A 16,407-nucleotide genomic window follows, 5' to 3' on the forward strand; every position below is an offset into this window, starting at 1 on the left:
TCTCTAGTGACAGAAAAGACTTTAAATATTCAAATAAAAAGTATGATAAAGAAAGCATTAATTTTGGTTATCTATTTCTTTGTTTGTCAGGATTATGTTTTTGTTATTTTCTTTTGATGGTAAGTACTTAGTTAAGTAGGGGTTTTTGATAATCAAAAATTGTTCTCTATTGAAATTTATTGTGGGTGTAAATTTTTATTTAAAATTAACAGTGGGTGTAAAATGAATTAATAATAAAATTCTAAAACTTTGTCACAGAGATACATTACTATATCACATGTATATAGATTTCTTAGAAACTGCAGTATTATAAAAGTTTAAGGTAGATGTAGACAGTGCATGCTTTACATTATGACCTTGTTGTATTACCAAGAAATAGTCAAAGTGAATCATGGATTATTTTTAGTTAGTCTATATATGGAAAACAATCTTATTGGCCGACAGATTTAGGTCAAGTTTCTGTCGGCTGGAAAGTTAACAAAGTTAAAATAACAGTGGATAGCTATAGTAAGTCAGGTAAATATTACCATTAACTTTTACATATCTCTTGTGGCTAGTTGTCTACCAGTAAAATTATGGTTGAAATATTTAAATATTCATGGGGATTTCAATTGCTGTACTGAAATTATTTCTTCTAATTATGACTACATCCACACAAATTTTTTCTCAAATTTAAATGCTTTCTATTAAAATGTAAGATCGTGAAGAAATGTTTGCATGTTATAAGCTATTATATGTAAGCAGGAGCAGTTTGATTAAGTTATGCCCTTATCCTTATGATATGTTATTGCAAACTTAAGATATATGTATTTCAGAAATATAATAAGCTAACTAATTAACAGTATAGTATCTTCTTAGTAAATAATTGAAAAGAAGGAAATTTTTTAGCCTATGTCATAGATAAAGGGATGTGTACCAGGTATGATTAGATATTGTGAATTCATCATGAAATTTTACACTAAAGAGAAGTTTTACATTAAATAAGTGCATCTCCAAGGACTGAAGATTCTGTTATCTGTATGTTAGCCTGTTTATGTGCAACATGTTCTAATTTTTTGGTCCTAAAATGATTTTTATCAGAAGCAGACAAGTTACAATTGTTTCATAAACACATAAATATGTCAAAGTAGATTATATATTAACTAAATATGCCAACTGTCATTATATGATTATATAGATTAACCAAGTCTACAAACTGTCATATTTTGGCGGCATTTTTTTCCTGCTTCCTTATTCACCACTTGCTTGGAAATCAAATCACACAGTTCAAATAACTTTACCATAAAATGGGAAAAAATCAAACTACTGAACAAGATAGATGTCACTGAAGAATAAATTATTGTAACCCAGCCTTTTTAAGGTATATAATGATGGGGGAGTCTGTCTGTCTGTTTGTTGTCCTTCTGTCCAACCTTTGATATCTGCAACTTCTAAACCCCTTATTGCAATTTATTGAAACTTTCTCACATGCCCTTGTGCTTATAATGCAATTGTGCACATTTTATTTTGTTTTTTAATCAGAATAATTTTCGGGTTTCCCTTATTAAAGCATGGACTTTGCCATTGGCTTATTTGGTTGGTATCTATTCTCTCAGACACCTTATTACAGTTTGTTGAAATTTTTTTATGCCTCCGTCGTAGCGGTTGGGGCATTAAGTTTTACCCTTGTCAGGATGTATGTACGTACCCGTCCGTACATCCAAAATTGGTTTCCGTTCTCTAACTTAAGTTTGCCCCAACCAAATGTTATGAAACTTATACACAATGCTTATTACCACAAAACACAGATCAAGTTTGAATTATGGTGGCGTCACTTTAACCGTTCTAGAGTTATGCCCCTTTATAAATGGAAAAATTGCAAAATTTTTGGTTTCCGTTCTTTAACTTGAGTTTGCCTCAACCAAATGTTATGAAACTTATACACAATGCTTATTACCACAAAACACAGATCAAGTTTGAATTTTGGTGGCGTCACTTTAACCGTTCTTGAGTTATGCTCCTTTATAAAAGGAAAAATTGCAAAATTTTTATTTTCTTCTAAATATGAAGTTATTTTTATACGACTGCAAAAAATTTTGCGGTCATATATTGATATGACGTTGGCGTCGTCTTCGGCGTCGTTGTCCGAAGACACATTGGTTTTTGCACTCTAACTTTAGTTTAAGTGAATGGATCTCTTTGAAATTTTACCATAGGGTTCAATACCACAAAAGGAAGGTTGGGATTGATTTTAGGGGTTATGGTACCAACAGTTCAGGAATTAGGGGCCAAAAATAAGCATTTTTGTAATTTCCAGTTATAACTTGTGTGTTAGTGTATGGATCTCTCTGACATTGTACCACAAGGTTCCATATCATAAAGGGAATGCTGGGATTGATTTTGGGGGTAATTGCCTCAAAATTTTAGGAATTAAGGGGCAAAAAACAAGCATTTTTCTAGTTTCATGACAATAACTTGTGTTTAAGTGTATGGATCCTTCTGAAATTGTACTACAAGGTTCCATATCACAAAGGAAAAGCTGGAATTGAGTTTGGGGGTAATTGCCCAAAAAGTTTAGGAATAAGGGGCCAAAAATAAGCATTTTTCTAGTTTCCAGACAATAACTTGTGTTCAAGTGTAAAGATCTCTCTGAAATAGTACTGCAAGGTACCATACCACAAAGGGAAGGCTGGGATTGATTTTGGTGGTAATTGCCTCAAAATTTTAGGAATTAGGGGCCAAAAAGGGGCAAAAAACAAGCATTTTTCTAGTTTCAGGACAATAACTCGTGTGTTAGTGTATGGATCTTTATGAAATTGTACTACAAGGTTCCATATCACAAAGGGAAAGCTGGGTTTGAGTTTGGGGGTAATTGCCCTAAACGTTTAGGAATTTGGTGCCAAAAAGGGACCAAAAGACAAGCATTTTTCTAGTTTCCAGACAATAACTTGTGTTCAAGTGTATGGATACCTCTGAAATTGTACTGCAAGGTACCATACCACATAGGGAAGACTGGGATTGAGTTTGGGGTTGATGAATCATAAGGGGGTTCAAAAAATTGGGGGGGGGGGGATTTTTTTTTCCTTTTCTCCCATTTTAAATTGGTTATTTCTGATTTATATATAAAAGCAAATAATAATGATATGGTTTGAATAGGTAAATTAAAATTTTTTAAGTTCTTAGACCACATTCATTCTGTGTCAGAAACCTATGCTATGTCAAATATTAATCACAATCCAAATTCAGAGCTGTATCAAGCTTGAATGTTGTGTCCATACTTGCCCCAACTGTTCAGGGTTCGACCTTTGCGGTCATATCAAGCTGCACCCAGCGGAGAATTTTATTAAAATTGGAGTTATCTTCCTTTGTCCATGATTATAGTTGGAATCAACTACAATCAATGCTTTATACAATGCAATAGTTAATTTTGACTTCCACTGATAAAACACAAATCAAGTTGAATTTGGGTAGTGTCACTTTAATCATTATTGAGTTATGCCCCTCTATAAATCGAAAGATTGCAAAATTTTTAGTTTCCATTCTGTAACTTAAGTTTGCCCCAACCAAACATTATGAAACCTATACACAATATTCATTACCACAAAACTAAGATCAAGTACAAATTTTTTGTTTCTGTTTTCTAAGTTTAGTTTGCCTCAACCAAATGTTATGAAACTTATACACAATGCTTATTACTACATAATACAGATTAAGTACGAAATTTGGTGGCGACACTTTTACCATTCTTGAGTTATGTCCCTTTATAAACATAGAAATTGCTGAATTTTTCGTTTCCGTTCTCTAACTTTAGTTTGTCTCAACCAAATGTTATAAAACTTATACACAACTGTTCTATAGTTATGCGTGTTTACAAATAGAAAAATTGCTGAATTTTTAGTTTCTGTTCTCTACTTAAGTTAGCCTCAACCAAATGTTATGAGACTTACACACAATGCTTATTACCACAAAACTCAGATCAAGTTCAAATTTGCGTAGCGTCACTTTTACCGTTCTTCAGTTATGTCCCTTTATAACTATATGATATGCAAGCGGGGGCATCATCTGTGTCAACATGTGGACACTATTCACATTTATTTCTATCTTAACCTTAAAATGCTTTTGTGCACTACCTATTTTATTTTTTGTTCAGAATAATTTTTTGGAGGGTTTCCCATACCAAATCATGGACTTTGCAAGAAGCGTGGGTATCATTGTTTGAGCTTCTATATACATGATATAAGCTAGATATAAATTGATTAAAAATTAAATTGCAATTTAATTGGAAACCAAGGTGTATTTTACTTAATTTAAGAATTGATAATTCAAATGATCCTTCCATCATTAAGGGAAATATTATTGAAACTATAGCTATACAATTGGAAGGGTGCTTTTGTTACAGATAGGGTTATAATCAATATTTAGATGAAGGTGACTGTTACAGACCAATGTTACTTTGGAGGAACTAGTTGGAAAAACACAAACATAAAAGTAGGCGTAGGCATGTGAAATATTCACCTGTGTCAGCAGTATTAAATTACCTGAATATCTAGTTCACAAGGAACTGATCATGATTGTTTCTTCTTTAAATAACTCTTGTCAATGTAAATTTTATTGTTTTTGTTGCTTTAATAAAGCAACAATTAAAGACCATAGTTTGCAAAATATTTAACTTTATTTGTCACAAGCAGAAAGGTAAAATATTAAGTGTAAGAGATTCTGAAAGGAATGCAAAATGATTGTATGAATAAAGATATAATCAGTGTCTTTACTTGTATGACCCTTCCTGAAAAATCCCCTACTGTGATTTTAAGTGAAATTTACCTAATGTTTGATAAGAAGTAACTATCTGAATCTGGAAAACTGGAGTTTTAAGATATTTAGGCCATCTGTTTGTGCAAAATATACATTCTGTCCTCACTAATTTGATTTTTAAAGAGAAATATGCTGAATAACTTTCACTGAACAGGACATTTCCAATAAATGGTTTCAAAATTTAAGGATTTTGTACATTCTGTCCTTGTTTCTGTTTGGGAGAGGGCTGTACATTAATATTTCCCTATCCATGTATGTGTTTGAGGGAAAGTAGTGCATACATGTTTCCCTCTTCTTCTTTGTGTCATTGGGTTGCTTTATCATTGACATATATACACCTGTACAGCACTGGATATTACACAACTATCAATCTATACACCTGTACAGCACTGGATATTACACAACAATCAATCAATACACCTGTACAGTACTGGATATTAAGCAACCATCAATCAATACACCTGTACAGTACTGGATATTACACAACCATCAATCAATACACCTGTACAGTACTGGATATTACACAACAATCAATCAATACACCTGTACAGTAATGGATATTACACAACAATAAATCAATACACCTGTACAGTACTGGATATTACACAACCAACAATCAATCAATATACCTGTACAGCACTGGATATTACGCAACCAACAATCAATCAATCAATACACCTGTACAACACTGAATATTACACAACCAAAAACCAACAAATCAATACACCTGTACATCACTTGATATAGATTAACCAACAATCAATCAATATACCTGTACAGCACTGGATATTACACAACCAACAATTAATCAATCAATATACCTGTACAGCACTGGATATTAAGCAACCAACAATCAATCAATCAATATACCTGTACAGCACTGGATATTACACAACCAAAAATCAATCAATCAATATACCTGTACAGCACTGGATATTAAGCAACCAACAATAATCAATCAAATGGTTTATATTGAAATGAGAACAGATTTGCTGACAGGTAATTTTATCGGCCCCTTATTTATAACCCTTTAAACCTTTAAAAAACACAACTTATGTAAATAACAATGCTCTATTACACAACATTCCACATGCAAACTTGTCTGTTCTATGGTCGGGTTGTTGTCTCTTTGACACATTCCCCATTTCCATTCTCAATTTTATTTCATAAAAACATACCAGTGTATTTTTCTATTAATAATATTAACATTTGACATTTAGAAATTAGTGGTACAATGTAGGCCTGAGGGTGATAAAAATTACATCTTTAATGAAAATTTGAAGGTAAACTAAAGGTGAAATAAATTATATATATAATTTATAAACTACATGTAGGCCATTAGTTTTCTCAATTGAAGAATTGTTTCATATTTTTCATGTTGGGGCCTTTTATAGCCGACTATACAGTATGGGTTTTTCTCATTGTTGAAGGCTGTATGTTTTGCCTATAACTGCTTACATCCCCGTCATTTTAACTTTGGTGGATAGTTTGTCTCATTGACAATCATACCACTTCTCCATATTTTTATAATGAAGATCAAGATAATTTACTGAATAAACTTATCATTTTTTGAAAGTGTCAGAAACTCTATACCTGTTTGGTTATACAAATGTAAATGTACTCATTTATATGCATATGTGATTTTCAAAATTTGAAATATGGTATTTCTTTTTTAGTCAAGTATAAGATCAGACTAGCTACCCCAACAGTTTTTTTTTTTTTCTCTAAGTGGATATTGGTTAATTATAGAAACTCATAAAAAGATAAATTTTGTTCTTAGGTTTTGTGTTGCCTGTGATGAATCAGAATGTTACAGAATGCATAAAAATAATGCCAATGAGAAAACTCTCCACCAGAGTCCAAAGGATGTAGTCGAAGTTAGCAACTATATTTTCACCATACAGCCTTCAACAATGAGCAAGACCAATACTGCATAGCAAGCTATAAAATACCCCGAAATGACAAATGTAAAACAATACAAACCAGAAAACTAAAGGCCTGATTTATGTACAAAACAATAAACAAAAATAAATATGATATACTGCTACAAACAACACTGAATTACAGGCTCCTGACTTGGGACAGGCACTGTGATGATACAGAATGTGTTAGTGTTAAAGTAGTTTGAAGGCACCAACCCTCCCCTAACCTGGGACAGTGGTGTAACAGTACAACATAAGAACAAACTATAAAAATAAGTTGAAAAAGACTTAACTCATCAGCTCATTACACAGCACAAAAACAACTAACACAAACAGTATAGACACAATAACTTCTAAGATGCTTATCCAATGGCTTAAAGGTTTGCTTTTTGTATAAAACTTCATAGTACTTCATATTATGGAAGGTAGGAAATCAAGATAATCTGCTATAAAAATGCCTTATTATCTCAGGTTTCCTTGAAATTATTGTCATGGTTCAATATGTGTGCCTACGATAGTAGAGGTACATTATGTTTTTAAGTCTATAGGTACATCCCTCAGTCTCTAAGTCAATCTGTCCCATATTAGATTTTGGACTATTATTGGAACACATTCCCAGTCTATGCTCAAAAAGTTTGTTGATAATACATAAAAAATAAGGTAAAAGGTTTTATTTTAAGAAATTCACCACATGTTATATTATTTTCAACATGAAAGTTAGTACATGTATTATGATATGAACTTTTTAAATCGTATGTCAAATTAAAGATTTGATCCAAATTTTGTAGTTCACATAACATGGAAATGTGATAGCGCAAATTCTGTACATTTTCAGTTTAAAGTTTTTGGTTAAGGAAGTTATTCACAAAGTTAAGGTCACATCAACTTGACACTTAGTACACATATTCATTATGATCTGAATTTTTAAAATGACATGCAAAATTACTGTCTCGACCCATGATTTTACAGTTGACTGGTATTGTAGGCAGGCATGATAGATTATTTATAAGTCCTATAAACACATGTACATATTCTTGTTTATCACATGAGCGTACTTTCATTTTGCCATGTGTTTATTCCGGGTAACTGTTTTTCACTAGAGAATATTGGATGTAAATAGTGAGAAAGCGTCGATCTTGATATCGTTGTTTTGTTTATATTAGATCGGTTTATTGTTTACATAAATAAATGGGTTAAAATTAAAATTATTTTCAAGGAACCAGTTTAATTAATCTGAGTCAATCTAGTAAATAATATTGATGATGATGAGGAGGATATTTTTATAACTCAAAATACTTTATCAATGATCAGGACATTGAACTTGATACAAACCAAATTTAAAGAGCAGATTTGTTCTTACACAAAGTTTCAATTACAGAAGCATCTTTTGATATTGACATAGAAGATATGATTTAATATCCAAGTCGATGGAAAAGCAAATACATAGAAAAAACTTCGGCAATCCAATAGATATAAATATTACAATTAGTGACAATTTAAAAGCATATGATTTTATAGATTTGCATAGAAAAATTATTTAAATCTCATTCGTTAATAAGCATTATTGTGTTATCGTGTGTTCAAAATGAGTACTAATCACTTCATCAATGAATGGATCTAAAGCACTAGTGTAATTAATCCCGCCGGGTATAAAATAAGTAGTGCAATCATTCCGGTACAAAATCACTAGTGTAATCATTCCTGGTTCAAAAACACTAGTGTGAACATTCCTTGAATGAAAACTCTCCACTTTTTGTCGAGCCTGCGACTTTTGTCGCAGAAAGCTCGACATAGGGATAGTGATCCGGCGGCGGCGGCGGCTACGGCGGCGGCGGCGTTAGCTAACTTCTTAAAAGCTTTATATTTTAGAAGGTGGAAGGTCTGGATGCTTCATACTTTGTATATGGATGCCTCATGTTACGAAGTTTCCGTCAGTCACATGTCCAATGTCCTTGACCTCATTTTCATGGTTCAGTGACTACTTGAAAAAAAAGTTAAGATTTTTTGTAATGTTAGATTCTCTCTTATTATAAGTAATAGGATAACTATATTTGGTATGTGCGTACCTTGCAAGGTCCTCATGCCCGTCAGACAGTTTTCACTTGACCTCGACCTCATTTCATGGATCAGTGAACAAGGTTAAGTTTTGGTGGTCAAGTCCATATCTCAGATACTATAAGCAATAGGTCTAGTATATTCGGTGTATGGAAGGACTGTAAGGTGTACATGTCCAACTGGCAGGTGTCATCCGACCTTGACCTCATTTTCATGGTTCAGTGGTTATAGTTAAGTTTTTGTGTTTTGGTCTGTTTTTCTTATACTGTATGCCATAGGTCTACTATATTTGGTGTATGGAATGATTGTAAGGTGTACATATCTAGCGGGCAGGTGTCATCTGACCTTGACCTAATTTTCATGGTTCAGTGGTCAAAGTTAAGTTTTTGAGTTTTGGTCTTTTTTCTAGTACTATATGCAATAGTTCAACTATATTTGGTATGTGCGTACCTTGCAAGGTCCTCATGCCCTTCAGACAGTTTTCACTTGACCTCGACCTCATTTCATGGATCAGTGAACAAGGTTAAGTTTTGGTGGTCAAGTCCATATCTCAGATACTATAAGCAATAGGTCTAGTATATTCGGTGTATGGAAGGACTGTAAGGTGTACATGTCCAACTGGCAGGTGTCATCTGACCTTGACCTCATTTTCATGGTTCAGTGGTTATAGTTAAGTTTTTGTGTTTTGGTTTGTTTTTCTTATACTGTATGCCATAGGTCTACTATATTTGGTGTATGGAATGATTGTAAGGTGTACATGTCTAGCGGGCAGGTGTCATCTGACCTTGACCTCATTTTCATGGTTCAGTGGTCAAAGTTAAGTTTTTTGAGTTTTGGTCCTTTTTTCTAATACTATATGCAATAGTTCAACTATATTTGGTGTATGGAAATATTTTATGATCTATTTGGCAGTCACACAGGTTTTATTTGACCTTGACCTCATTTTCAAGGTTCATTGCTCAGTGTTAAGTTTTTGTCGAGCCTGCGACTTTTGTCGCAGAAAGCTCGACATAGGGATAGTGATCCGGCGGCGGCGGCGGCTACGGCGGTGGCGGCGTTAGCTAACTTCTTAAAAGCTTTATATTTTAGAAGGTGGAAGGTCTGGATGCTTCATACTTTGTATATGGATGCCTCATGTTACGAAGTTTCCGTCAGTCACATGTCCAATGTCCTTGACCTCATTTTCATGGTTCAGTGACTACTTGAAAAAAAAGTTAAGATTTTTTGTAATGTTAGATTCTCTCTTATTATAAGTAATAGGATAACTATATTTGGTATGTGCGTACCTTGCAAGGTCCTCATGCCCGTCAGACAGTTTTCACTTGACCTCGACCTCATTTCATGGATCAGTGAACAAGGTTAAGTTTTGGTGGTCAAGTCCATATCTCAGATACTATAAGCAATAGGTCTAGTATATTCGGTGTATGGAAGGACTGTAAGGTGTACATGTCCAACTGGCAGGTGTCATCTGACCTTGACCTCATTTTCATGGTTCAGTGGTTATAGTTAAGTTTTTGTGTTTTGGTCTGTTTTTCTTATACTGTATGCCATAGGTCTACTATATTTGGTGTATGGAATGATTGTAAGGTGTACATGTCTAGCGGGCAGGTGTCATCTGACCTTGACCTCAGTTTCAAGGTTCAGTGGTCAAAGTTAAGTTTTTGAGTTTTGGTCTTTTTTTCTAATACTATATGCAATAGTTCAACTATATTTGGTATGTGCGTACCTTGCAAGGTCCTCATGCCCGTCAGACAGTTTTCACTTGACCTCGACCTCATTTCATGGATCAGTGAACAAGGTTAAGTTTTGGTGGTCAAGTCCATATCTCAGATACTATAAGCAATAGGTCTAGTATATTCGGTGTATGGAAGGACTGTAAGGTGTACATGTCCAACTGGCAGGTGTCATCTGACCTTGACCTCATTTTCATGGTTCAGTGGTTATAGTTAAGTTTTTGTGTTTTGGTTTGTTTTTCTTATACTGTATGCCATAGGTCTACTATATTTGGTGTATGGAATGATTGTAAGGTGTACATGTCTTGCGGGCAGGTGTCATCTGACCTTGACCTCATTTTCATGGTTCAGTGGTCAAAGTTAAGTTTTTTGAGTTTTGGTCCTTTTTTCTAATACTATATGCAATAGTTCAACTATATTTGGTGTATGGAAATATTTTATGATCTATTTGGCAGTCACACAGGTTTTATTTGACCTTGACCTCATTTTCAAGGTTCATTGCTCAGTGTTAAGTTTTTGTCGAGCCTGCGACTTTTGTCGCAGAAAGCTCGACATAGGGATAGTGATCCGGCGGCGGCGGCGGCTACGGCGGCGGCGGCGTTAGCTAACTTCTTAAAAGCTTTATATTTTAGAAGGTGGAAGGTCTGGATGCTTCATACTTTGTATATGGATGCCTCATGTTACGAAGTTTCCGTCAGTCACATGTCCAATGTCCTTGACCTCATTTTCATGGTTCAGTGACTACTTGAAAAAAAAGTTAAGATTTTTTGTAATGTTAGATTCTCTCTTATTATAAGTAATAGGATAACTATATTTGGTATGTGCGTACCTTGCAAGGTCCTCATGCCCGTCAGACAGTTTTCACTTGACCTCGACCTCATTTCATGGATCAGTGAACAAGGTTAAGTTTTGGTGGTCAAGTCCATATCTCAGATACTATAAGCAATAGGTCTAGTATATTCGGTGTATGGAAGGACTGTAAGGTGTACATGTCCAACTGGCAGGTGTCATCTGACCTTGACCTCATTTTCATGGTTCAGTGGTTATAGTTAAGTTTTTGTGTTTTGGTCTGTTTTTCTTATACTGTATGCCATAGGTCTACTATATTTGGTGTATGGAATGATTGTAAGGTGTACATGTCTAGCGGGCAGGTGTCATCTGACCTTGACCTCAGTTTCAAGGTTCAGTGGTCAAAGTTAAGTTTTTGAGTTTTGGTCTTTTTTTCTAATACTATATGCAATAGTTCAACTATATTTGGTATGTGCGTACCTTGCAAGGTCCTCATGCCCGTCAGACAGTTTTCACTTGACCTCGACCTCATTTCATGGATCAGTGAACAAGGTTAAGTTTTGGTGGTCAAGTCCATATCTCAGATACTATAAGCAATAGGTCTAGTATATTCGGTGTATGGAAGGACTGTAAGGTGTACATGTCCAACTGGCAGGTGTCATCTGACCTTGACCTCATTTTCATGGTTCAGTGGTTATAGTTAAGTTTTTGTGTTTTGGTCTGTTTTTCTTATACTGTATGCCATAGGTCTACTATATTTGGTGTATGGAATGATTGTAAGGTGTACATGTCAAGCGGGCAGGTGTCATCTGACCTTGACCTCATTTTCATGGTTCAGTGGTCAAAGTTAAGTTTTTTGAGTTTTGGTCTTTTTTTCTAATACTATATGCAATAGTTCAACTATATTTGGTGTATGGAAATATTTTATGATCTATTTGGCAGTCACGCAGGTTTTATTTGACCTTGACCTCATTTTCAAGGTTCATTGCTCAGTGTTAAGTTTTTGTGTTTTGGTCTGTTTTTCTTAAACTATAAGCAATAGGTCAACTATATTTGTTGTATGGAAGAATTGTTAGCTGTACATGCCTGCCTAGCATGGTTCATCTGACCTTGACCTCATTTTCATGGTTCATTGGTCAATGTTAAGGTTACTTGGTTAATGTTAAGTTTATGTGACAGTTGAAATAAAACTTTATATTTAGGACTATCAACATAATATCAATGATTAGTAAAGAAGGCGAGACATTTCAGCGTGTGCACTCTTGTTGTGTTTTGGTCTGTTTTTCTTAAACTATAAGCAATAGGTCAATTATATTTGTTGTATGGAAGAATTGGTAGCTGTACATGCCTGCCTAGCATGGTTCATCTGACCTTGACCTCATTTTCATGGTTCATTGGTCAATGTTTAGTTTACTTGGTTAATGTTAAGTTTATGTGACAGTTGTAATAAAGCTTTATATTTAGGACTATCAACATAATATCAATGATTAGTAAAGAAGGCGAGACATTTCAGCGTGTGCACTCTTGTTACATAAATCAGCTATGCAATTTTTAAATACACTAAAAACTATTAAGCCACATTTTATATATATTTCCCCTTCAAAAAAACCTTTTTAGAACCTTATAAGACAGGTGGATGTTTTACACTGGACCTGGATAGAAAACCCTAGTGATTTTTTGTTGGTGGATAAAAATCACTGAGGATTTTCTTCCTCCGGATAAAGGGTCAATCTGACCTTGTCACATTTTCATGGTTCATTGGTCAGTGTTAAGTTTTCATGATTAGATCCATTTCTCAGACACTTTAAGTAAAGTCAAATTTATAAAGTTTATATGTTCGTATTACACAGTTCATTTGATCCTGACTCCATTTTCATGGTTCATTGGTCAACTTTAAGTTTTTGTGATAAGTACTAAAAGTTATAGGTCAATTATTGGACTATAATAGAGGGTTTATATGTCCCTGACCACAGAATAATTGTAAGTTATATAAATATGGCCGTCTGAAAGGTGACCACAGAATAATTGTACGGTGTATAAATATGTCCGTCTGAAAGGGTTTATATGTCCTTGACCACAGAATAATTGTAAGGTGTATAAATATGGCCATCTGAAAGGGTTAATACGTCCTTGACCACAGAATAATTGTAAGGCGTATAAATATGGCCATCTGAAAGGGTTAATACGTCCTTGACCACAGAATAATTGTAAGGTGTATAAATATGGCCATCTGAAAGGGTTATAATACGTCCTTGACCACAGAATAATTGTAAGGTGTATAAATATGGCCATCTGAAAGGGTTTATATGTCCTTGACCACAGAATATTTGTAAGGTATATAGATATGTTCATCTGAAAGGGTTTATATGACCTTGACCACATTTTCATTGACCATTGCTATTAATGTGAAATTTCTGTTATACCTGTAGTAATACTTCATCTTAAAGGGGCACTAGCTTCCAAATTCTTTACCACAGAATTTGCTCTTGAAATCTTTAATTTGATTTAAAACATACAAAATATTTACTAGAATTACAAATGATCCATAGGAAACAAATAGAAATGCATGAAATCATAATAAAATATCAGCATTTCATGCTTATTTTAGAACAACAAGCCATATAATTTTCCATTAGACTGCCAAAGTTCATCAGACTAGATATAAACATAGAAAGAAATAGACTGACAGACATATGCAAAAATACAATGAAGACTTTTCTAGGTCTGTTTGATTTCATGTCATAAATTGAAAAATCTGAAAATCATTGTTTTACCTCTATAAGAACAATCAATTTTTTGTTATCAGAATTAGTCAACAAAATCAATCTTCCCTATGACTCGCTTGTTCAAATTTTCAATTTTGACATTGGACTCGGATTTTTTTTAATCTGAATTTTACTGTGCATATTGCTGTGTGTTTGTTTATTCTACATTGGCTAGAGGTATAGGGGGAGGGTTGAGATTTCACAAAACATTGTTTAACCCCGCCACATTTTTGCACCTGTCCCAAGTAAAGAGCCTCTGGCCTTTGTTAGTCTTGTATGTTTTTTTATTCTAGTTCATTTATATGTTTTGGAGTTTAGTGTGACATCCATTTTCATTGAACTAGTACACATTTTTGTTAAGGGGTCAGCTGAAGTCAGCCTCCGGTTGCGGGATTTTCTCGCTGTGTTGAAGACCCATTGGTGACCTTCGGCTGTTTTCTCTCTGATGTATTCCCCATTTCCATTCTCATTTTTGTTTTTGTTTTAAATAACTGAACATGCTGAGCACATTCCCAACCTGTCCCTATTTGAAAGTCAAAATTTAAAGTTTCATGCATTTGAAACCCAAATTAGAACGATTTATTGTTATTTGAGACAATAATATATCAGTGATGTTTTTAAGCAGCTAATAGCTTATATTAATGTTTGAAACAAAAACAAAATTTTTTTTTTAATCATAGCTCATATGCCCTTCAAAGAGTTTATTCCAAAGTCATATGATACTTCAAATAAAAAAAAAATGAATATTTTTTTACTATAAAACATGTGTAAATGATTTTCTTTTAACAAACAGAAACACATGAAAATATAAAAAAAAATGAAACATCACTCTATTGCATTTCTATCATATCACTTATTTTTCATTTGCTCCATGATTCTAAGTTGATTGTTTATTGAGGTCATGTTTGGTAAACTTCGGAATAACAAAACGAAAGTTAATTTGTGGGGAAAGTTTTCCCTAAAGAAATGTTTTATATTATAGATTTGTAATAAATGTATAAAATTGTGCATATTAGTTTAGTATATATACATGCATTGGTTCAATAATTTCCTTAACATAATAATTTCAAGAAACCGGTTTCATATGACTTTAAAGTTTGCTTGTAAAGTTTAAAAAGCAATTTTTGGTATCAATCTATAAATCATGAATTATACATGTATATAAAATATAGTTTTACCATTAAACAGTTATATAATAAAAATATGAGGCATTATAATCCCTACTCATTTCAGCTTTACATGTATTTCTTGCATTGCGTAGCTTTACACCTTGTTTGTTTCACTGTATTTTTAACAAAAACAAAACTGGCTCTGCCATTTTAATCTGTTTTAAATAGCACTTCAAAATTTTGTTGTGTTTTTTTGTTATAAGAAGAAAATATAATTATATTTATTTGCAGTCAGGTCTATTTTTAACTGAGAATTTATTGTTTAATTTCCTTGTTCATGTTGTAAGTCCACGTAGTTCATTGTGTACCGAAAATACTAATGTATATCATATTCTGAATTTATAGGTAAGATTTTTTTTATACAGAGATAATTGTCTTTATGCCTTTTTTTTTTATTGTGTGACCTATTTTTGTTTAAACTGCATTTAAAAGAGAATGTCAATATAATTTTTCAGTTATCTTTATTTGAGAAATATACTTGTACTAGTAATTTGTAAGTTAAGATGAAATGCATTTCATACGTCAAGTAATTCATTGATGTTATACTTTGATGACTGGGCCATGGTGCGGATGTTTTCCAAAAAAAGAGCCATATGATATTGAGAATAAAGATCCTTCTGTTTACACTTTCTATAAAATGGTCAGATTGAAACAACAATTAGTCCGCATCTTTTCAAAGTGTTGCTTGTTTAACTATCTTCATGCCTAATATATCATGCACTGTGTTACAACTCTAGATTCTACTGACGAGGAAAGGTAACACTAGGCCACCGAAAGCTGAATTTTTAGTTCAGTCTAGGTGGCCGAGTGGTCTAGAGGGCTGGACAAAGTGTAGGCAGTGTTGTCTCGATATCCCAATGGCATGAGTTTGAATCCCGGCGAGGGAAGAACAAAAATTTGCTTCCGCAAATTTGCTGATTTAACATTGTTGTGCTGATATTTAGAGTAATTATGAATATAATATGTGTTTTCAGCTGTGTATCACCTTCACTGGTGATCCAATGGATGGATCTGTCGTAGAGTTGTCACTTGTTTAGATGTGCTTATATATATACATATATATATATGTGTGTGCCTTTTATAGCCAACTATTTGGTATGGAATTGACCTATAATTGCTAATATCCACTTATATGAACTCTGGAGGGTAGTAATGTCTCATTGACAATCATACCACATCTCTT

At 33.5% G+C, this 16,407-nt stretch overlaps 1 protein-coding gene across 5 annotated transcripts in view; it reads left to right on the forward strand.

Annotated features, from left to right (window-relative positions):
- The window catches only part of LOC127731125 (uncharacterized), a 61,480-nt gene that overhangs the window by 8,275 nt on the left and 36,798 nt on the right, over positions 1-16,407 (forward strand). Inside the window, exon 1 of one of the 5 annotated variants that reach the window (XM_052239992.1) lies at positions 444-516. The exons of 2 other annotated variants lie outside the window; for them this stretch is intronic. The gene's annotated coding sequence lies outside the window, so the exon portion shown is untranslated. Of the gene's footprint in view, positions 1-443; positions 517-15,490; positions 15,570-16,407 lie in introns of those variants that run through there. 2 more of the 5 variants (XM_052239994.1, XM_052239993.1) reach the window with 2 other exon arrangements.

Source organism: Mytilus californianus, unplaced genomic scaffold (assembly GCF_021869535.1).
Source record: "Mytilus californianus isolate M0D057914Y unplaced genomic scaffold, xbMytCali1.0.p SCAF_2, whole genome shotgun sequence".
NCBI classification, from domain to species: domain Eukaryota; kingdom Metazoa; phylum Mollusca; class Bivalvia; order Mytilida; family Mytilidae; genus Mytilus; species Mytilus californianus.